General features: G+C 35.7%; 1 protein-coding gene across 4 annotated transcripts in view; it reads right to left on the bottom strand.

Moving 5' to 3' along the window:
• The window catches only part of RNF13 (ring finger protein 13), a 221,307-nt gene that overhangs the window by 65,280 nt on the left and 130,470 nt on the right, over window positions 1–25,557 (bottom strand). The window lies entirely within an intron of this gene.

Here is a 25,557-nt window from a genome sequence, read left to right as displayed (position 1 = left end):
ACATACATATACATAGTTTTGAATACTTGAAATACTTTCTAATATATAGAGTTCTGGATATTAATTGTAGTAAGAAACTCTTGAAATACATTACCTTATGAGCATTGCATAATGGTATGTCTCAAAGTGATTGTTAAGTGTTCTTAAGAAACAGGCATATTAATTTTTTAGAAGAATTTCCAGGTCTAATATTAGCTCTGTTTCAGTTATCAGCATTATAATGATTCAACACTCTGCTATAATTCAATAAAAATAAAACCTGAGTCATGTTCCAAAGGTCCAGGGAAAGCCCAAAGAGTCAAGTTCCCAAAAGTAAAAAGGATGTGCAATTATTCAGACTCTGGATCTGAAAGCTAGGTAAGAGAAATGAGGTCTACATATCAAAACCCAGTAAGGTCAGTTGGCTTGGCACAGAGAAAAATTCTCTTCTACACTATTCTTGACATCTCTAAAACTACCCTACCAATTCCAGTTAGATTTCTGCAAAGGACAACAGTGTGGATAAATCAGAATAATATTAACCTATTACTGAAAAAAACTAAATCTGTAGGAGATATGACTACCCCAAGAAATTAATACTTTGTTCATCTTACAGTCTCCATAGCACCTATGAAATAGCCTGACACAGGGTAGGCACTTATTAAATATTACTTAAATAAATTCAACATATTTTTTAAATGTGCTTAAATTAATTGTTCATAACATTACACACACAGGAGATAAAATCAGGCAGAAAGTGATTTTTTTAAACTAATTAAAATAATATAAATTGTTCACTGGCACAGGACTTACTACTCTAATGTAGGAATAATGGCAAGAAATCAACCAGTCAACAAAAGTGTAACAAGTATGTTCTGGAGTTGTGCAAAGAAGGGTCAATAATCAAAAAAGTAAGTTTAGCATTTTTGCATATGAGTACACGTTTTATTTTTAGGTGGATTTTGTTATCCAATGAATATTGAGAAAATGCCAGCCCCCCACAGCCTCTTCCCCTTAGATATCATTATTTTCCAAAGGGAGGAAAAAAATAACCTCTTATGAATGTAGTTTATAAACCTTAATTATTTGTTACATATATTAACTTATTATTTATGCATTATGTTACCATGGCAGTACAGACTTCACTTGGCTTTTATTTAAACAAAAGTACACTCAGTTGGGGTTACTACTAGTTTATCTGATGCTTTCACGACCATTTTAACTTTTGTCAAATAGCTAACCAAGGAACTGAGGAGAAAAGTTTCTTTCCACACCCAAAAAATGTTGCCAAAAACACAAGAAATATAAAATTAGACCAATACTAAAAGCTATTTCCTGCTAATGCAAAACTTAAGTTTTAATTTCTTTTTAAAGCCAACCAGTGCACACAGTCACTGAAATTACATAATTTAACTTTTTTCCCTGAGTAAAAATATATATGATAGCAAACATGCAATATGTTAGAACACAGAGAAAGGTAGTCTCAGGAACCACAACAATGAGTAAAAACTATAGCTGAATTCAGCAAGTAGCTGCTGAGCTTACATAATGAGTAAAATAACTGTATCCATACTAGGCACAATGTGAAACCTGAGGGTCAATCAAAAAGTCATTATCCTTCACTGGCAGTATTTGTTTAAAAACAAACAAATGAATGAAAGTTATTACCCTTAAGGAAATTTCAATACTCATAGATAGCCAAACAGGTCAGTTGTTTTCTTGACCCTGTGTAGAAATCGGCTTTGTCTTGTGAATGCCTATCAGTACTTCAAATTCCATCATCTCCATGAAGCCTGTCCTATCCTGTACCCCTATGCCAAATGTACTCACATCAATTTCTCCCTGCTTAGAGTATTTATGTCAATCTGTTTATATTTTTCTTCAAGATCTTATATAGTGTCTTATACTTACACATATTCATGTCATATCCCAGAGGTCCCCAACCTTTTTGGCACCAGGCACTGGTTTTGTGGAAGACAACTTTTCCACCAGGGAAATGATTTCAGGATGAAACTGTTCCATCTCAGATCATCAGGCATTAGCTAGATTCTCATAAGGAGCGTTCAACTTAGATCCCTTGCATGCACAGTTCACAGCAGGGTTCACGCTCCTATGAGAACCTAATACTGCCACTGATCTGACAGGAGGCAGAGCTCAGGCAGTAATGCTTGCTTGCCCACTGCTCATCTCCTGTTGTGCAGCCCAGTTCCTAACAGATACGGGCCCACGACCCAGGAATGGGGGACTCCTGTACTATCCCACTTCCCAAACAGGTCTTCAGGAGGTACTTAAATGTGCAACTATCTACATATAAACTTTTCTAGAGAGAAGAGACAAAGTAATAATCTTGCAAGAGGCTTTCTTACTCTCAAATTATTACAAACAATCAATATAAATGAATGGATTTATAACAGTCTATCATGTTTTAACTAAATCTAGCCATTAGGCTCTTAAGACATATTTCTCCTAACGTGTACCAAGCAAGTTAGGACAAATATGTCTTTCACACATCCAAAATGCACTTGTTTCTATAAATACAGTATAAAATTATATGAGTATCAAAAGCTGTTCTCTGCTAATTTAATAATAAAACTCCTAAAATAGAAACCTTGGGAAACCACTAAAATGGGAAGAAATTCCGTAGGCATAAGTGTGATCTCCAAAAAAGAGAAGCATGTTTTCAAAAATGTAGCAAGTATGAAGGCTTTCCCAAGGTTTTTGTTGTTGTTTTTATTGATTTTTTAAAATAAAGAAATGAAATTAAATCAAGGAACACATTAACATATGGACTAACAGGCTTATGAATACAAACAAGGAAAATACATCCATGTTTATTAACTATAAAACTCATGTGTCAGTCAAATTAAATTACATTTTCAACTAAGCAGCAGCTGGTATTTTTAAGAACACATGAGGCAGAAATAAATTTTAAATCATTTAGTAAGCATTTGCAAAGTTTCCCATTCATAAAATGCAACCTCAAACACATAGTGTCAGATGGAAGCAAAGAACTTAAAGATTCATGAAACAAAGCATGCACAGGGAACAAATCTAAATCCCAAACAACCATCAAAACTGAAAACTACATTATAAAGCCTTCTAAATTGTACTGGCAATCTGCCTTTTTAAGGACACTGATCAGAGCGGTTAGCTCAAATTGTGGTAAATACATTGAGTATTTTACATCCAAGAAACAGATTAGATGCAACTAAATTATATAAACCAGGCGGTACCTAACCAAGAGGTTTAAAGAAATATGGAACTGCTCGCTTGTTGTAATAAATAGCAAGTCTGTCAGAAGACAGCAGATTGCTAATGAAAGAGTCTTCAGTAAGATAGGTTCTAAAAGGAACCCTGGGAACAACACAATGATTCATCTTATTTCTAAACTGAACAAATTCATAATACTGACACTAATAAAACATGCCTCATAAGAAAATAGAAACGATTATGCTGTTGAGATGATCATGAATAGAGGAGATCTTTTTAAAAGAAACCTCTGTGTGCTAGTGCCTTATGCATATTATCCCTAATATTCAAGACAACTCTACAAAGCAGGTATTCTTTTCTATCATTTAGAAATGAGGGAAGATAGGTAAGTGTAACTACCGTAAGCTCACACGTAGGCAGGGCTGAGATTTAAACACTGCTTTGTCCGGTTAGATAGAGAAGCATGGGGTTGCTCAACGGATCACGATGAGGCCCAGGATCATTAACCTTATGTAACATTTTACAAATGTTCAGAAAGAGGAATTGAACTGAGAAAGCATCAAGATGCTAACAACATTAATCTTAAAATCCTGTAGGCAAAATAAAATCTATAAACAAAACAACACAAGCCAAGAAAAAGTATGTTAAAATATTGTGGGAGAGTTGATGGAAACTTAGAGGAAAAAAGGCTGTGGGATGAATTACCTATGGCAGATTTTATGAGACTTAAATTACACCTCAACAAAAAGAAAAAATTCTGGTTAACAGTGGGAAAAGCTGGGGAAAGTTTTTCATATGGGAAGAGAGCTACAACAGGGCAAATGGCATGTTCACATTCAAAACAAAACAAAAAACACAGTGACCTGACTTAAAGAAGAGTGTTACTGAAAGGCAGAACAGCAGATTAGTAAAAGTACAGATTCTTGGAACTAGACTACCTGGGCTCAAATCCTACTTCTATTAGACATGCAAGTCATTTAATGCCTATATTACTAGTATTAAAATATACACAACTTAATTAAATTATTGTTTAAGGATTAAATAATTTAACATATGAAAAGCACTTAAAACAGTGCTCAAACAGGGCCTGGCAAATATGAAGTAAAAGTTACGTTTATTGCCATTGCTATTATAGTGTTTATTGTTGGAGAGTCAGAAGTGAGGAGAGAAAAAAAGGGACAAATTGTACAGTAAGTACCGTGCTCCTTAGAAAAGTAGCGTGTGGTCTCAGTCAAGAGTTCACAGTAGGCACTTGAATAAGGGGTTGACATGGCTAAAACAATGCTTCGGAACAATCTGGTAATGATTACATTGACTTGGAGAGGAGAGACTGAAGACTTAGGAGCTGTTATGACAAGGCAGGATGGCAGCAATGACGCGAAAGAACACTACCTCTTATTCTTCATAACCGAAAACAGAGAACTTGGAGAACGCCTTTGGCCAAAACGGGAAAGGTGAGAAACAGAGTTTGTTTTGATAGGAAAGCAGCAGAGACTGGCTTTAAGCATACTAAATTTGAGAGGTAGTAAGTTTTCCTAGGTAGGTAGAACACAACAGGTTAGGAGTGAAGACAAAAACGTTCAGATTTTCAGCAAATTAATCTATTTATTCATTCAATAAATATTTGGGACAAATCTAGTCACCTTGTTGTTGAAAACAAACTTCTAACAAAATGCAATCCATTCACATTATTACATTTCCTATCATCTTTAATCCTCTTTAACATCTGTATGTAAACTAAATTAAGTGTACTTCATTGTTCCTTTGGGAAGAGATGTTGCAAATAAGCAGACATGTGTATATGTCCAAGTTACATACCTGCAAGAATGGTAAGAGAGGTGACTTTCCATGGTGAATTATAACCTTGAAAATAACCCAGTTATTATATCAGACAGGAGTCTAGATATTCATGTAAACTGACACACACTTAGAACAAGAACATTATTTACTTGAAATATAAATCTGCATTTCAAGTTCTAAAGCTTTTATCTGAATTATAGTGCTGTTTTGCTTTCAAGGAGAAGACAAGAAAGAGTAAAGAGAACTTTCTATTCATCTTTAATCCCAGTTCAGCCACAGTAGAACAGGGCACTGAACAGAGTCATGAGACCCTTATTCCAGGCCCTAGCTCATAAACAACACTTCTAGATACACCATCGGCAGAAAGAGAACCTGCTGCTTTGAAAAGAAGGACCCAGTCCTGGCAGGATACCCAGGTGAGCCTTGGGCCCTGAGATACGCTGATTTGAGGTATGACCCAGCACATTCCCACCTGTGGTGTTTATGGTAAAAGACTCCTTCTGTCTGAGAAAAGCAGAGGGAAAGAGAAAGGAGATTTTGTCTTGCACCTCAGGTACCAGCTCAGCCACAGTAGGGTAGAGCAACAGGCAGGCTCTTGGGGTCCCTGACTTTAGGCCTAAGTTCTTGGACAGGATTTCTGAACCTGCCCTGGGCCAGAGGGGAGCCCACTTCCCTGAAGGGTGAGTCTCAGGCCTGACAGTATTCACCACGACCTGACTGAAGACACCCTGGGTTTTAAGTAAACATTGGCAGTGGGCTGGCAGAATCCCCTGTGGGCTGGTGGTGGTGGCAGCCATACAAAGACGTCCTCTGCCTATGGAGAGGGGAGGAAAGAGTAGAAAGGATCTTGTCTTGTGGTTTGACTGCCAGCTTAGCTGCAATAGAGTAGCCTATCAAGTAAATTTCTAGGGTTTTTGACTCTAATCCCTGTGTCCCAAACAGCATCTCTGGACCCATCAGGGGCCTGGGGAACTTACTGCTCTGAAGGGAAGGGCACAAACCTGACTGGCTTCACCACCTGCTAATTGTAGAGCCCTAAAAGCCTTGAGTGAACATAGGTGGTAGACAGGTAGTGGTTACAGTGGACCTTGGGCAAGACTCAGTGCAGTGCTGGCTTCAAGTCTGATCCAGCAGTCCCAGTGGATAACTTTCTTAAGAAGGATGAGCATAAATAAGTCAAGGCTGTGAAGATTACAATAAATACCTAACTCATGCTGAGACACTGAAGAACATTACAAGCATCAAGATCAGGCGTCCCCAAACTTTTTACACAGGGGGCCAGTTCACTGTCCCTCAGACTGTCGGAGGGCCGCCACATACTGTGCTCCTCTCACTGACCACCAATGAAAGAGGTGCCGCTTCCTGAAGGGCGGTGGGGGGCCGGATAAATGGCCTCAGGGGGCCGCCTGTGGCCCGCGGGCTGTAGTTTGGGGATGCCTGATCAAGATCATCCAGGAAAACATGACCTCACAAAATAAATGAAATGCAGCACCAGGGACCAATCCTGGAGAATCAGAGATATGTGACCTTTCAGACAGAGAATTCAAAATAGCTGTGTTGAGGAAACTCAAAGAAATTCAAGATAACACAGAGAAAAATCCAGAATTCTATTAGATAAATTTAACAAAAACACTGGAATTCTTTTTAGAATCAAGCAGAAATTCTAGATTAACACACTAAAGAATGCATCAGAATCTCTTAACAGTAAAATAGATCAAGCAGAAGAAAGAATTAGTGAGCTATTAGAAAACAGAGGTGACAAAAGAAGAAAGAATAAAAAACAATGAAGCATGCTACAAGACCTAGAAAATAGCCCCAAAAGGGAAAATCTAAGAGACACTAATCTTAAGGAGGAGGTAGAGAAAGAGACAGGAGTAGAGAGTTAATTCAAAAGGGTAATATCAGAGAATGTATCAAACCTACAGAAAGGTATCAACACTCAAATACAAGAAAGTTATAGAACACCAAGCAGATTTTACTCAAAGAAAACTACCTCAAGGCATTTCAACAATCAAACTCCTGAAGATCAAGGATAAAGAAAGGTTCCTAAAAGCAGCAACAGAAAAGACACAACATAAAATGGAGCTCCAACACATGTGGCAGCAGACTTCTCAATGGAAACCTTATCAGCTAGGAGAGAGTGGCATGACATATTTAAAGTGCTAAAGGAAAAAACCTTTACCCTAGAATAGTATATCGAGCAAAAAGTGACCTTCAAGTATGAAAGAGAAAATAAAGACCTTCTCAGACAAACAAAAGTTGAGGGATTTCATCAACACCAGACCTATACTACAAGAAATGCTAAAGAGAGTTTTTCAATATAAAAGAAAAGGATGTTAGCAAGAAGAAACCATCAGAAGGTACAAAACTCATTGATAATAGTAAGCACACAGAAAAATACAGAATAATTTAATATTGTAATTGTGGTAGGCAAATTATTCTTAAATAGATTAAATAATGAACTAATCAAAATTAGTAACTACAACTTTTCAAGACATGGACAGTAAAATAAAACATAAAGAAAAACAACAGGCAGGGCATGGTGGCTCATGTCGGTAATACCAGCACTTTGGGGCAAGGCAGGCAGATCACCGAAGGTGAGGAGTTTGAGACCAGCCTGGCTAACATGGTAAAACCCCGTCTCTACTAAAAATACAAAAAACGAGCTGGATGTGGTGGCAGGCACCTGTAATCCCAGCTACTTGGGACGCTGAGGATGGAGGATCACTTGAAGTCGAGAGGCAGAGGTTGCAGTGAGCCAAGATCATGCCATTGCACTCCAGCCTGAGCAACAAGAGCGAGACTCCAACTCAAAAAAGAAAGAAAGAAAGAAAGAAAAACAAAAAATTGTAAAGCAGGGGGATGAAGTTACTCTGTAAAGTTTGTATTCGTTTTTTCTTCTGTGTTTGTTTACGCAATCAGTGTGAAGCTGTCATCAGTTTAAAATAATGGGTTACACAATAGTATTTGCAAGCTTCATAGTAACCTCAAATTGAAAAACTTACAACAAATATACCAAAAAAAAAAAAGGCAAAAATTAAATTATACCATCAAAGAAAATTACCTTCACTAAAAGGAAGACAGGAAGGATGTAAAGAAAAAAAAGAAGATCACAAAACAACCAAAAAATAAATAAAAAATGGCAGAAGTCCTTACTTATGAATAATAATACCGAATGTAAATGGACTCAATTCTCCGATAAAAAGACAGCAGCTGAATGGATGAAAAAACAAGACCCAATGATCTGTTGCCTACAAGAAAAACACTTCATCTACAAAGATAAACACAGACTGAAAATAAAAGGATGAAAAAGATATTCCATGCCAATGGAAGCCAAAAAGAGCAGGAATCACTGTACTTATATCAGACAAAATAGATTTCAAGACAAAAACTTAAGAAAAAGAAAGTCATTATATTATAATGAAGGGGTCAATTAAGCAATAAGATATAATTGTTAATATACATGTACCTAATAGTGGGGTACTCAGATATACATTAGTAGAGCTAAAGAGAGAGAGACCTCAAAACAGTAACATCCCACTTTCAGTACTGGACAGGTCTCTCAGACAGAAAATCAACAAAGAAACATTGGACTTGATCTGTACTACAGAACAAATGAACCTAACAGATATTTACAGAACATTTCGTCCAATGCAGAATACACTTTCTTCTCCTCAGCACATAGATTATTCTCAAGGATAAACCATATTTTAGGGTCACAAAACAAGTCTTTTTAAATTTAAATTTAATTTTTTTAATTTTTGAGATGGGGTCTCACCATGTTGCTCAGGCTGCTCTCAAATTCCTGGGCTCAAGCAATCCTCCCACCTTGGCCTCCCAAAGTGCTGGGATTACAGGCATAGCCACCACGCCCAGCCAGAAAACAAGCCTTAAAACTACAAAAAAACTGAAACAATACCAAACACCTTTTGATCACAATGAAATACAACTAGAAACCAACAACAAGAAAAATTTGGGATACTATACAAACACATGCAAATTGAACAGTATGCTCCTGAATGTCCAGTGAATCAGTGAGGAAATTAAGGAAGAAATTTAAAAATTCCTTGAAATAAATAAAAATGAAACATAACATATCAAAACCTAGAGGATTCAGCAAAGGCAGTATAAAGAAGGAAATTTATAGCCATAAGTGCCCACATCAAAAAAGAAGAAAAATAACACATAAAAAACTTAGCAATGTGTCATATAGAACCAGAAATCAAGAGCAAATTGAACCTATGAACCCAAAATTAATAAAAGAAATAATAGGCTGGGTGCAGTGGCTCATGCCTGTAATTCCAGCACTTTGGGAGGCTGAGGTGGGTGGATCAAAAGATAAGGAGTTCAAGGCCAGCCTGGCCAAGATGGTGAAACCCCATTTCTACTAAAAATACAAAAACTAGCTGGGCATGGTGCTGGGCGCCTGTAATCACAGCTACTCAGGAGTCTGAGGCAGAGAATTGCTTGAACCCAGGAGGCGGAGGTTGCAGTGAGCCGAGATTGCACCACTGCACTCCAGCCTGGGCAACAGAATGAGACTGTGTCTCAAAGAAAAAAAAAAAGAAATAATAAAGATCAGAACAGAAATAAATAAATTTGAAATAAAGAAAACAATATAACAAAATCAATGAAACAAATAGTTTTTTGAAAAGATAAATGTAATTGACAAAACTTTAGCTAGACTAAGAAAAAAGGAAGATGACTCAAAGAAAATCAAAAATGAAAAAGAAGACATTACAACTGATACCATAAAAATTCAAAGCATCATTAGTGGCTACTATGAACATCTGCCAATACAAATGGAAAATCTAAAAGAAATGGATAAATTTCTGTACACAAACAACCTAAACATAAAGAAATCCAAAACCTAAACAGACCAATAACAAATAAACAGATTGAAGCCACAGTAAAGTCTCCCAGTAAAGAAAAGCCTGGGACCTGATGGCTTCACTGCTAAATTCTACCAAACATTTAAAGAACTAATACGAATCCAAATCAAACTATTCCATAATATACAGAAGGAAGGAATACTTCCAAATTCATTCTATGAGGCCAGTATTATCTTCATACCAAAATCAAACAAAGACACGTAAAATAAAGAAAACTACAGGTCAATGTCTCTAATGAATATTGTTACAAAAAACCTCAACAATATATGAGCAAACCAAATTCAACAATACATTAAAAAGATCATTCTTCATCACCAGTAGGATTTATACCAGGGATGCATGGATGCTTCAATATACAAAAATCAATGTGACACATCGTATCAATAGAATGAAGGACAAAAACTATATAATCATTCCAATTGATGGTGAACAAGCATTTGATAAAATTCAAAATCCCTTTATGATTTAAAAAAAAAAAAACCCTCAAAAAACTGTATATAGAAAGAATATACCTTGAGGTAATAAAAGCCATATACAACAACCACAGCTAGTATCATACTGAATGAAGAAAAACTGAAAGCCTTTCCTGTAAGGTCTGGAGTTTAACAAGGATGCCCACTTTCATGACTGTTATTCAACATAGTACCAGAAGTCCTGGCAGGAACAATCAGAAAAGAGAAAGAAATAAACAGCATACAAATTGGAAAGGAACAAGTCAAATTACACTTGTTCGCAGATAAGATCTTATATTTGAAAAAACCTAAAGACTACACACACACTTAAAAAAAAATTAGAACTGATAAATCTGGTAAAGTTGCAGGATATGAAATCAACATACAGAAATCTGTAGCACTTCTATATGCCAATAGTGAACAATTTGAAAAGGAAATTTAAAAAGTAATTCCACTTACTAAAGCCACAAATAAAAGTAAATACATAGAAATAAGCTTAACAACAGAAGTGAAAGATCTCTACAATGAAAACTATAAAATACTGATGAAAGAAATTGAAGAGGACACAAAAATGGAAAGATATTCCATGTTCATAGATTAGAAGAATCAATATTGTTAAAATGCCCATGTTACCCAATGCAATCTACAGATTCAGTGCAATTCCCATCAAAACCAATGACATTCTTCATAAAAAGAGAAAAACAATTGTAGTTTATATGAAACTACAGAAGACCAAGAATAGCCACAGGTATCCTGAACAAAAAGAACGAAACTGAAGGAATCACATTACCTGACTTCAAATTATACTATACAGCTATAGTAACCAAAATAGCATGGTACTGGCATAAAAAGATACACAGAAAAATGGAACAGAATAGAGAACCCAGAAACAAATCCACACACCTACAGTGAACTCACTTTTGACAATAATGTCAAGAATCTACACTGGGGAAAAGACAGTCTCTTCAACAAATAGTGCTGAGAAAACTGGATATCCATATGTAGAAGAATGAAACTAGGCCCTTACGTCTTGCCATATACAAATATGAAATTAAAATGAATGAAATACTTAAATTTAAGACCTCAAACTATGAAACTACTACAAGAAAACACAGGGGAAAATCTCCAGGACATTTGTCTGGGCAAAAATTTCTTGAGTAATATCCCAAGAGCGCAGGCAACTAAAGCAAAAGGGACAAATGGGCTCACATCAAGTTAAAAGGCTTCCACACAGCAAAGGAAACATTCAACAAAGTGAAGAGACAACCCACAGAATAGGAGAAAATATCTGCAAACTGCCCAGCTGAAAAAGAATTAATAACCAGAATATATAAGGAGTTCAAACAATGCTATAGGAAAAATCAGATAATGCAATTAATAAATGGGCAAAAGATTTGAACAGACATTTCTCAAAAGAAGAATACAAATGGGAAACAGGCAAATGAAAAGGTGCTCAACATCACTGACCATCAGAGAAATACAAATCAAAACTACAAGGTGGTATCATCTCACCCCAGTTAAAATGGCTTTTATCCAAAAAACAGGCAATAACAAATGCTGGAGAATACGTAGAGAAAAGGGAACCCCTGTATACTGTTGGTAGGAATGTAAATTAGCACAATCACTATGGAGAATGGTTTGGAGATTCCTCAAAAAACTAAAAATAGAGCTGCCATATGATCCAGCAACCTCAGTGCTAGGTATATACCCAAAAGACAGAAAATCAGTATATCAAAAAGATACCCAGGCTCCCATATTTGTTGCAGCACTGTTCACAACAGCCAAGACTTGGAAGCAACCTAAGCGCCCATCAACAGATGAATGTATTAAAAAATGTGGTACACATACACAATGGAGTACTCTTCAGTCATAAGAAAAAATAAGATCCTGTCGTTTACAACAACATGAATGGAACTGAAGTTCATTATGTTAAGAGAAATGGGCCAGGGGCAGAAAGATAAAGATCACATGTTCTTACTTACTTGTGGGATCTAAAAATCAAAACAATTGAAGATAGGAGATAAGATAGTAGAAGGATGGTTATCAGAGAGGTTGGGAAGGGTAGTGAGGGGAGATGGAAATGGCTAATGGATACCACAAAAAAAAAAAAAAAAAAAAAAAAAAAAAACCAGAATGACCAAGACCTAGTATTTGATAGCACAACAGGGTTACTATAGCTAATAATAATTTAATTGTACATTCTAAAACACCTAAAAAGTAAAACTGGATTGTACAAAGAATAAATGCTTGAGGGCACAGATACTCCATTTTCCATGATGTGATTATTATACATTACATGTCTGTGTCAAAAGATCTCATGTACCCCATAAATATATAAACCTACTATGTACACACAAAAATTTAAAATAAAAAAAGTAAAAAAATTGTAGATGGGTTCCCCTTGGGTCTTTGGCTAAATTTAAGAATGGTGTATGCATGCATACAGTGAGGCCCTATATGCCTGGACAAACAACCTCACTAGGAAAAAAAAACAATTATTGGGGAACTTAAGATTAACAACTTCTGGAATTCAAACAGGTGTAGCTACAGAGTCGTGGGGTGTCCCTTATTGCTATGCTGAAGTGCAGGATCCAAGAAATAGACAGGACACAGAAGGACTGGAAAAGATAGCTGAGCTCAGAGGACCGGCCCACGCCACTTACAAGGGGGCCATGCTGTGTGCAGTAGCAGAGGGTTGTGTACAAAAAAGGTGGTCCACTCCCATTAGGTCACCAAGGCAAGGAGGTTAAGCTGTGTGCAACAAGTGCCATGTGTGACACTTCTTATCTGGAGGCTGGAGACTTCAAAGAATTCCTATAGAAGGATGCTATAAACCAATGAAGTGGGAGCTGACAGAGTGTGCTCTGCTCTAGGATATTTTATAGGAGGATGATTTCAGCCAGCACAGTAGCAAGAAAAGCCAACAGGGTGTACAGTCGCCATGGTACAATTACACCAGAGGGGTTCTCCTTCGGTTGTTGGCAGGATCTCAGGCCTGAGGCCTACTTTCTACAAGAACTGGATGCAAGGTACTGCAACTCCTTTTCAGGAAGAACAACTCTTGCTCCAAGCCGGCTATGCAGCGGGTACTGCGTGCTGCCATCTAGACCCTGACTGGCCATATAGCGTACGCCCTTTCATGCAGGGACACTACCGCCTGGGTCATTGGTTCTTGTCCTTGTCTAGCTGTTTTTCCCATGTACTTGCCTCTGCTCTGTGACAGCTCTAGGTATTCCTCCTACTACAAACTACTATATGGTTATCTAGAAGTATTATATAAATCAGCACTAAATGTGTCGGTACAGCTCTGACTACAATCTGTTATATGATTATATAGAAAGATTATATGGAAATAAGTATGATTATATATATAAACTAGATATAAGTAAGCAGTAAGTTATGCTTCAGGAGCTCTCCTTCCTCAGTGCCTATGTGGTGGGTTACCCACAAACAGGGTCAGGAAAAGTTCAAGCTTTGACTAGCCAGAGAGAGGAGACTTCCTTGAATACTAGATCATTCAGAGGACACACTAGAAGGGTCATATCTCATTAGCAGAGCTAAAATAGTAGTGCTACACTAAAGGGAACTTTTGATAAACTTAACAAACTTAAAAAACAAGCCTCAAAATAACCAAGCTCATCTGCAAGTAACTTAACTGACAGCCGCAACACAATTAAAGGGTCTTTAAAGAAAGACAATGAAACCAAGACATAAGACAATACAACACTATGTCCAATATATAATCAAAATTTACTAGACATGCACTATTCACAACAGCAAAGACATGGAATCGACTCAAATGCCCATCAATCATAGACTAGATAAAGCAAATGTGGTATATGTGCGTGTGTATACATATACATACACACACACACACACACACACACACACACACACGGAATACTAAACAGTCACAAAAAGAAATGAGATCATGTCCTTTGCAGGGACATGGATGAACGCCATTATCCTTGGCAAACTAACACAGAAACAGAAAACCAACCACCACAGTTCTCACTTATAAGTGGGAGCTAAATGATGAGAACACATGGACACATGGTAGAGAACAACATACACTGGGGCCTGGCAGGGAGAGTGTGGGAGAGAGGGCATCAGGAAGAACAGCTAATGGATGCTAAGTTTAATTCTTGGGTGATAGGTTGATCTGTGCAGCAAACCACCATGGCACACACTTACCTATGTACCAAACCTGAATATCCTGTACATGTACTCTGGAACTTAAAAAATAAAAGTTGAAAAAAAAAACAGTAGACATGCCAAGAAGCAAGAAAATGTGACCCATACCATGAGAAATATTATTCAACCAGAAACGGAATTATTAATAGCAGACAAGGACTTTTAAACAGCTACTAAAAACTATAATTATTATAAAAATATATTTACATGTAATATAAATGGACATAAAATTATAAATTATGTTCAAGGATTTGAAGGAATATACAAACATAAGGCTCAGATAAATGGATGATATGCACACACATTTTTAAAGATCCAAATGAAACTTCTAGATAAAAGATATACAATATGAAAAGTTCACTAGGTGGGCTTAAAAGTTTAGGCTGGGTGCAGTGGCTCACGCCTGTAATTCCAGCACTTTGGGAGGCCAAGGAGGGTAGATCACGAGGTCAAGAGATCAAGACCATCCTGGCCAACGCGGTGAAACCCCGTCTCTACTAAAAATACAAAAATTAGCTACGAGTGGTGGTGTGCGCCTGTAGTCCCAGCTACTCAGGAGGCTGAGGCAGGAGAATTGCTTGAACCCGGGAGGTGGAGGTAGCATTGAGCCGAGACTGTGCCACTGCACTCCAGCCTGGCACCTGGCAACAAAGACTCTGTCTCAGGAAAAAAAAAAAAAAAAAGTTTATAGACATTGTAGAATAAAGGATCAGTAAATGTGAAGACAAAGGAATAGAAATTATTAAACTGAAACACAGAAATGCACAAAGTAGGAGAAAAAGCATCAAGAACTATTGCAGATTAAAGGAGACATGACAAATAAGCTGAATGTGTTTAGCTTGGGATTCGTGATTAGATCCTGAAATGGTTAAAAAGAAAATGACTATAAGGGATATTCTGGAGACAATGAGGAAGTTTAAACATGTAGTTTATATTATTAGAGAATATTTATCAATATTAAATTTCTTAAGTGTGGTAACTACATGTAGGAAAACGCTGCTGTCATATAGAGAATGAATAAGACAAAAATACGGGGCTTATTTTAAAATAGTTTAAGAAAAAACACTTGGTAGTTACTAACAATGGATTAACTTCAGAAGTATACGTAACATTTTTATCTTTGTTATAACACAAACCACTAGCTTTTGTCTTAAGGGCATTATTTTTTAAATATCCAGCTGAGTACTATGACAACCTGATACATTTTAATCAGGCCAGGTTCACATAATTAACTTTAAATAGATTAATTTTCAACTACCATGGCTCATTAAAAAATTGATATAAATATGGACTAATTTCATCATGCCCTCAAAATTAAAATAAAAACAAAATCATGCTGCACTTAGTAAACATAAGTGCATAGCACAATACTAGTAAGCCAAATTTGTGAAAATTTATATTTCAGAGTATTACTTTAAAAATTAAAAGATCTTTTGATGCTTCTTGGTATAAAATTAATTAATAGAAAACTAAGCCTGTTTTCACCTTGAAAAACAGAGATCTGACAAAATAACATTTAGAGCATTTTGAGTGCCAGGCTTTATGTCCCTTAAGAACAATCTTCTTTATTTATGTATATCTCAAGCCTAGAAAAATAGGTTTCATATAAATAGTTGTTTAAAGTAAACTGCAACTAAAGTAACTGACTATCCAGCCTTGTCCAGCAATATATAAGCCAAAAAAAATAAAATTTTCTCCTATCTGTTGCTTAGTTCCTCCCCCTCCCCCCATCTCCCACAAAAGCACGTAGAGAGTTTTACTTTAGTCATTTTGGGATAAAATTTTTCCTGATATGTTGTATTTTCTCCACTTTTCCACCACATATAACTTGACCTTTTCTAGTTACTCAGGGATCATCATGAACATGCTTCAACAGACTATGATTTTTCTCCTTAATGTTAAGTGTCAAATGTTACTTCCTCTCTCTGTGCTTACCACTTAGTAGACTACTAATAGTCATTCCAACCTTCCTCCATTCATATATTCTTCCTTCTGGCAGAGGAAAAAAAAGAACTAACCCTGATAAGAATTATTCTTAAAAAACAATTAAGTGCATAAGAATTCTGAGAAAAACTGCCAGGAGAAGTACACGGTTTGAACACTGAAGCTCAGCAACATTCACAACAGTGGTAACAAAGGTACATCTCCTTCTCTTTCCTGAGGCTATATTCCGAGACAGCTGATCTTTTGCTAAGTGGCATATTACTACTGTACATGTTAGGCTTAGAGGTACGCTGAATTTATTTATTTCAGTAGAAAACATTTTTGGTAGGGCTGGTAAAATCTTCTGTATTATACAAAAAGCCATTCTTACTTGTTTCAAGTACAGTATACCAAAAGCAGAAGTCAAAATGGTTGGAACTTAAATTATTAAAGATCTTATGTTGGCCAGGTGCAGTGGCTCATGCCTGTAATCCCAGCACTTTGGAAGGCCAAAGTGGGCAGATCGCTTGAGTTCAGGAGTTTAAGACCAGCCTGGACAACATGGTAAAACCCCATCTCTACTAAAAATACAAAATTAGCCAGGCGTGGTCATGGGTGCCTATAATCCCAGCTACTCAGAAGGCTGACGCAAGAGAATCACTTGAACCTGGAAGGCAGAGACTGCAGTGAGCTGAGATCAAGCCACTGCACTCCAGCCTGGGCAACAGAGCGAGACTCCATATTTAAAAAAAAAAAAAAAAAAAAAAAAAAAAAGACCTTAAGTTATTTTTTCCAATGGCATCATTTTAAAGTCAATCTCTGGTATAGGCGCAAGCAATTTTAAACACTGGGAGACACAATTTAATACTAAAATTACAAATAAAAAGCAATTTTAGAATTTAGAACTGCTTAGGCAAAAAGTGTTCTTAGCATCCCTGCCAGTTTTCACTGTTACACAGAAAAGACTGGCCTAAATCTGCATTTCTCAAATTACAGGTCATGATCCATTACCAGGCAGTAAGGTCATTTAGTAAACCAAGTGAATTTTATTTTTTAATAAAAAGGAATTTCATATACCAAGTTATGACCATATAGGTAGCGTAGGAAGTACTATTTCATGAAACTTTGTTGATCTATATGCTGCATACATACTGGGACACAAGTAAAAATAACCTTCTTACTGTGGGAGGGTTGTAGTCAAAAAGTGTGAAACCCACTCAGATAGATAGTTCTTAATGCTCCACAGGTTGCTGACTGTCAGAAAAAAGACTGATGCCTTTCCACATGATCGTTCAAAGTTGAAACAATCATGTTCTGCAACATCTCATCATAAAATCAAAATTATTAGCGTGTAAGTCTTTGAATATGGCTATTTCCACATTCCAGTTTTATGAACTTTAACACTGTAGCTGGAACATGATTAGTACTAAAGATAATAAAATGAATAACAAAATTAAAATTAACTTAAAAGTTAAATTACATTTGTCTTTTTTCCCCAGTGACATTAAGAAAATCTGAATAACTTTTATGTGCAGTTATTTCAGATGCTTGCTATAAATTAAAACTGCTTTAAAAAGAAACCTTTACTTTGTAATGGACCACATCAGTTAAAATGACCTGTAAGTTAAAAGCTGCCTAAATATTTGTCAGAATTGGAATTTAAGTCTAAAAAAGCTATTCATAAAATATTATCTAGTTGCCTATGTATATTATATATTTAAAATAAAGTATCTAATCTAAGTTCATATTTTTTAGATATTGATAGGATTTATATTTCAATCAAATCTTAATGATTTCTCATCCTAACATAGCCGAGGCCCCATTGCAGCCTACCCACCACTGAAAATAAAGCCTTTAGAATAACTTTTTGTGCAAAAAGAAGATAACTCTCTGTACTTTTAATCAATTTACTAGGAATTTCAAAAGTAACATGAGAACTCCCATTGCACTTGAAAAGTAACTGTGATGGAACAATTACAGTAAGAATTCTGATGTTCAGCGCCACCCAGTGACAGATCTCTGAGTATACTCCTCCTTTACTATCTTAATTGTTTCTGGTATTGTAGGCACTGCATTAAAAGCTCAGTACATACAGAACTGCATAAAACATAAGCTCTCCTCCCAAGAATCTGAAGTTAGAAAAGACATACTCATGGGTTTTTTTAGGCTAGGATCAAGCAAGAGGTAATAAAAATAGTATTATGGAACAAAAAGAAAGAATTAGAAAATACACATTATTGCTGGGATTTGCTCTGGCCTTACAAAGAACCTTTCCCATTGCAAGCTCTTATAAACATAGGACAAAAATGAGTAACTTTAATGAGCAATCACTTTATGGTATACTTAACAACATTTTATTTAAAACATTTGAAATCAATGTAAAAACAGTCCAAATGGAGAGCTTTCTCGTTATGAATATCAGCTCTTTCAACATAATCTGCAGATGGAATGAAGTCTTGAAGATAAAAAAAAAAATTACCAGGCCAGGCACAACGGTTCACGTCTGTAATTCCAGCACTTTGGAAGGCCAAGGTGAAAGGATCATTTGAGCCCAGGAGTTTGAGACCAGCCTGGGCAACATAGCAACATCCCCTCTCAACAAAACAAAATAAAAGTTAGCCAGGCATGGTGGAGTGTGCCTGTAGTCCTAGCTACTTGGGACACTGAGGTGGGAGAATCACCTAAGCCCAGAAGGTCAAGGCTGCCGTGAGCCATGTTCATGCCATTTCACTCCAGCCCAGTCAACAGTATAAGACCCTATCACAAAACAAACAACAAAACAAAAACAAAACGAAGACCTGATACAAAGGTCTTTAATGAAATCTGATTAAAGTTACACATTAGAAAGTTAACAGGTCTCTCTTAAACTGAGTACAAAGAAATTCATTTTACTATTATTTAAATTGCACATATACACATTTACTTTTACTGTGTATGCTGTTTCAAAACACGACACGTAAAAAGTCAAAACAAAAAAGAAAACAGCATAATACAGATACTGGATGGTTTTGGAGCCTGGCCTCTTATAACTATCTAGTTACAAATGGGTTTTTGCAGTTCTAGCAATGTGACACAACTAGACCTTCACTTTAATGTCTACCTTCTAAGGATTCCCTGAAGAAAACACACTCTAACGCTGCTTCCAAGTGCAAAATGGAAAAGTTCTCTGAAAAACCGATTTTCTCTTCCTTCAGAATAGCCAACACAAAACAACAGTAAATTAACCATCAGCGTGGACCCAAAATACCCTTTCTCCCCACTTAGATTTCCGATAGAGGAGAACAAGTACTTATTCTGTAAGGGAAGAAAATGAAATAAAGAAATGGGAGACATACAGAATAGAGATATTGCTCAATACCTAGCTATGATCATCTTTTTTAGTCCAAAGAAATAAAAAGAAATTAAGAAGCAGAATCTCTTTCTCAAGTGATCAAAGCAATGTAGATGAAAATGGAGCAAGAGATAGTTCAGATTCACATCAGGATTCAGATGTGAATGTAAATAGTTAATTTAAATCATTGGATAAAAATTCCTGGGAACTTTGCAGTATCAAATAATCAATTATTGAAATAAGATCCAGAATTGTAGCAAGCAATCTTGCCACTACTGCATTCCATTTCAACATTGCTCTTTTCTGCACATTATTTTAGGATTACTGCAGGCCATGTTGGGAATAGCTACTCCTCTGAAAAGAGTATCAGGCTCTAATGACATTTTAACTCTCATTAATATTACAGTTCAGTGATATAAACTTACTCTGTTTTGATCCTGTCTTTCCTCCTTACCTAGACATTGTTCATTTATAGTGTAGCTGAGTAATCTGAATATCTTGATTTTAATACATTCATTGCTTGGGTCCAAAACAAAACAGTAAGTCTCCTGAGAAGTATATGGTCTAGAATTCTGGCATCTGTGATAAACGAAAACCTATGTAAAAGTTCTGAAGCAAAACAATGTTTGGGGAAGAGATATCTAAATAAAGTTACTGGCACTACATTGCTTCATTAGATTAGGATAAAACATATGTAAATCAATATTTTTCAGCTTTTTTCATTCATTGAATATTATCTTCCTGGTAAAAGAAGGGAATTTTGCTTTGTTATTTTAATATTGAATAAATTTGTGTATAAAGCAACCTAATCATTAAAATGCAGGTATGTTTACCAATTAAAGGGTGGAAGAAACAAAAGAATGAACAAATGAATTAATGTGACACAAAGCTGTTTGATTGAACCACATATGAATAGAACGGTTTCCATCATCGAGTATCCCTGAATATGCTCCTTTAGTGGAATCTTTTAAACATGATTCTGAAGTAGATTAATAACAAATGTTATAAATCACTTTGTAGAAATACATAAATTATGAAAAATTAAATGATATTAAATGACTTTCAGGTACTTTGCAGAGTTTACTTTCTACTTAAGGTCATATCTACTTGCTTACTACTACTGAAATAGCAGTGCAGAGTATGTTCTGGGGACGACAAGTAATGTGTTTGCCTGGAGGCCTGAAAGGGAATAATGCAAGGTAAGCCTAGAAAGGAAAACTGGAAGACTACTTTCTGAGATAACAAAATTTCTCCAAAAAAAAAAGGAAGAAAGAAAGAAAAAGAGTTATTATGATATGTGCAAATAATCCCAAAAATATTTATGGTAGTTTAAAAAAATTCTATAAACATCTGGAACTAGAGAAAAATGTCTATGGGATAAACAAATATCTAGATTTAGAAATAATTCCAAAAGCATTAAGTGAAATGAACATGAAGCAAATGGAAAGTTCCAGTGATACTGTTTATGCCCTAATCTATTCACATTTTATTATAAGCCTTTAAGGTTTTTCAAGTAAATCAAATATTCTGCAAATACTTTTTATTCATCTACCAAGCCATATAAATGCATTAGACACTAGCACTACAGAATCTAAAATACGATTTTTTCTCGCTCAGAGTATACAGAGACTGACATGGGATTAAATAGCATATAAAATATATAGGCTGGGCACAGTGGCTCACATCTGTAATCCCTGCACTTCGGGAGGCCGAGGCGAGTGGATCACCTGAGGTCAGGAGTTCAAGACCAGACTGGCCAACATGATAAAACCCGTCTCTACTAAAAAACACAAAAAATTAGCTAGGTGTGGTGGCACACGCCTATAATCCCAGCTACTTGGGAGGCTAAAGCAGGAGAATTGCTTGAATCCAGGAGGTGGAGGTTGCAGTGAGCTGAGATCATGCCACTGCACTCCAGCCTGGGCAACAAGAGCAAAACTCCATTTCAAAAAAAAATGTGTGTGTGTGTGTGTGTGTGTGTGTGTGTGTGTGTGTGTATGTATATATATATATGAATATATATACATACATATATATATATATATATATATATATATATATATATATATGATGAATTCTACCTTGAAGAAAATCAGGGAAGGTTTCAGACAGGAGACACTTTATCATAGATCTAAAATAAAGTCAGATTGGTCAGATAGACAAGCAGAAAGAAGACATGCCAGATGGAGGACATGACAGAAACTAAGACAGAGTGGGAGAGACTGCTCAGCACATATGGGGACTTGTAAATTCTTACGAGGTGGGAGGAGTGGCAAAGTAGAGATGAGACTTGAGAGAGAGGCAGAAGTCAGGTAAAGTACCCCAGTTAAGTTTTGTATCTGTATCCCAGTTAAGTTTTTTAAAAGCCATATTATAGCAGAAAATAGCTCTGAAGATACCCAATATATCCCTTATCATCTACGATCCAAATGTACCTCCATTCATGGCAAAAAAAAAAAAAAAAAAAAAAAAAAAAAAGGTATGAGAAGGGAAAATAATATCTAAGTCCTTTCAGCCTTGATAACTGGCCTAGATGGCTTTGCAGCTGCATTTTTCAAAAATACTCATTCGCACATAAGACAGAGTAAGGTTCAGCACACACTGCTGAATAAAGTGCAAACGCTGCACCATTTCTGTTTACTAGCCTTCCCTAAAGTCCAGCTAAAATATAGTAAATTGGCTACTTGAAGAAATTGGTGACTTACAATTATAGCCAAGTAATGAAGGTATCTTATACTGAAATGACAATGGACAGAATTTTTTTTTTATAACTTGTCTTTATTCGGTTATAGACACAGAAAATTGTATAGCTCTAAGTTCAATTTTAAATGATTATTTTAATGGCCTTTCAATTACTAGGTATTTTACAGATTTTTTTTTTTAAAGATTATTTCTGACTGAAATGCCTGGCATTCTAGCCTTCTGAGAAATCTCTCCCTCCGAATGCTTCCAAGCCAATTTTCTAATTAAAAGATTTAATATAGCCTTAATTTATTTACCAAAGAGCCAACAATGTTTTTTTAAATTTCAAATGCTCGCCAAAATCTAATCTTTCCCAACAATTATATTTTGTCACAGTAAAGAACAGCATCATACACAGACAAAATAGCACTGTTTTGCTTTTCCTCTATAGAGCTGCATTTTTCAGAGGATACAGTTTTTGTCAGTATGAGTGATTACTTTGAGAATAAGCACCTGACATATAATCAATAGTTCTTCTTACTGGCTGTTTGGATATTCCACATATTCACACATTCATTCTGAGGATGGGTTTTGCTAAATCTCCTCCGGGCAACATAGATCAAAAGGTTCATATGTGCTTCTCTCAATAGAAGATAAAAAATTAAAACAACAGCTCTCTCTATTTGGAAAGCAATTCCCTTTCCTCCAGGAATTGTCAATTGCATTTCTGCTGCTTTAGTAGCTATCTCTGAGTCACACATCACTTGGGATGGTTTGTATGAAGAAAATCTGCCATTTAAAAAATTATAACACACATTTCACATGCTCTTTTTAAAGAAGAAATAAGAAAAGTATAATTTCTTTAATCTTTTTAAAAAAAACTAAAAGACTTGTAAAAATCCTGAAATACCCACCAACATTAATCATCTGAAATATCTTGATAAATTTTTGTTCCTTGTTTCTTTTCTCTTTGTGGTCTATAACAAAGAGTTCCTTTCTCCAAGGAAAACTTTAAAAGACAGAGGCAATTTTCCTCTGTCTGAGATAATTTCTATGTCACTTTGGATAAGAGGCATGCCAAAATATAACCCTGCACTACTATCAATTGTAGTATTACGTATGGTGCTGAATTAAGTTTTCCTCAGTACTCAGTCCTAGTAAACTATGTAATAAATGAGGAAATAAATCATTTTTCTAACTATTTTAAGTCAATGCATCATACAAAATTGTGGATATGCATGAATAACCACAATTAATTATCTATAAGAGATATTTACCTGCAATTCTGAAAAGAAGTACTGTACATAATATTGATGACCAAATTCCACAACACACTTAATATAAAACTGTATGTAGCCATCATTTTGGAAGCTCATTAAATGCAGTCAGAGATTTCTGATATGAAAATTACAACTAATAAGGCTAACAGCTTATCCATCAGGAACCACCCTAAAAAGGAAACTTTCTTTAGGATGAGATTGCAGTTGTTTTTCCAGTAACCGTAATGACTTTATCCTTACCCAGTCACACTACCTTGATAGGTGACCCATAATTCTTACTATTACAAATTTATGAAACATATTTTATATATTCCACAATGGCGTAACTAAACTGTCTTTATAAGCCAAATTAGACATTTTATACATCAGCGGACACTGAGTAGCTATATCACATGTGACTTATCAATTTAATTTCTGAAAAGTCAGCAATTTTGCCATCTTTACCCTTATTCTATTTAATTCCAATAGTTAAAATATCAAGAGCTAAGACCCACTGCCTCCTTCCTGTGTGCAAGATACTGTTTGATAGGCATTTAACACTGACTAGTTCATTTGATCCTCCCAACAATCCTATGATATAGGAAACATTCTAATTCTTATTTTACAGGTAATGAAATTGAGGCACACAGAAGTAAAATAACTTGTCCAAGATCATACTGCCAATAAATGATAAAGATGAGATTGAAGTATATGCAGTCTGTTTCCAGACCTTGATTATAATCATTGTGTCTCCCTTGTAAACTGATGTTCCAGAAATTTATACAACTGAAACAAAGACAGAAATCATTAGGAATGACATAAATAAGGAATCTTTAGCCTTAAATGACCACAATGTACTCCACTGTATATTTGTGGAGGAAAAAAAACCACGTTAAAGAACAGACTAGAGCCTTATTCATTAAAACTGTGCCTACATGGAAAAGTACAATGAAAATTTTTTTTTAACATTTCCCTTTCTAACTTAAGAATGGCTCAACTGAAACATTTTTCCATATTTTTTTATATGTACATGTTTTTAAAGATTAATCACATAAGCAAAAGGTTTACTATTACATAGTTTGATTTAATTAGCCTTGATTGTTTACCATGCACTATAATACAAATGGGATATCTAAATACAATTAAAGCATGAACTCTAAACACCATCAATTCACAAGTGAGAAATACATTTAATAAAAAGTAATAATGCGATAAAAAGCAATGAAGGAAGTATTTACAAAGTGGAAGGGTGAAAGCATAAATAATAGCACATTAAACTGAAATGATATGTGCTGCAACAGAGGAAGTGGAAAGAAAAATAAGGCTTCCTGAGTAGGTAACATCCTGTTATCATGTAACTCATGAAACAGATAAATGGGTGGTAAAGGTCACTGGAGACAGAGACCTTGGACAGAGAAAACAGTACATGTAAAGAAAGGCACAAAGGTATGATCAGCAAGGCACAGCCAGTTGAGACAGTTTAAGTAGATGGTATGACTGCAACATAAAATTCAAGGCACGCAGTGAAAAGAGATGAGCTGGAGTAATGACTAAATCATTTAACTCCTTTAGAACTACTCAGACTCCTGATGAGGATCCACTAAAGGGACAGAAGTGCTAACAAGTCTACTGTATTCATCCCTGAGTTGCAGTTTCATCTTCAAAAACAGTTATTCAATAACAATATTTCCCTAATTTTCAAAGTGTACCATCTCCCATCCCTGCCTATAAAGATAAGTTATAACAACAACAACAAAGTATTCTAGTTTCTAATTATCAAAGACTGTATTGAGTCCAGAATTACACAGCATAATAGTGTAGTAAACCTTGGGATC

Source organism: Saimiri boliviensis, chromosome 9 (assembly GCF_048565385.1).
Source record: "Saimiri boliviensis isolate mSaiBol1 chromosome 9, mSaiBol1.pri, whole genome shotgun sequence".
NCBI classification, from domain to species: Eukaryota; Metazoa; Chordata; class Mammalia; order Primates; family Cebidae; genus Saimiri; species Saimiri boliviensis.
This window is presented reverse-complemented; position numbering and strand designations above follow the sequence as displayed.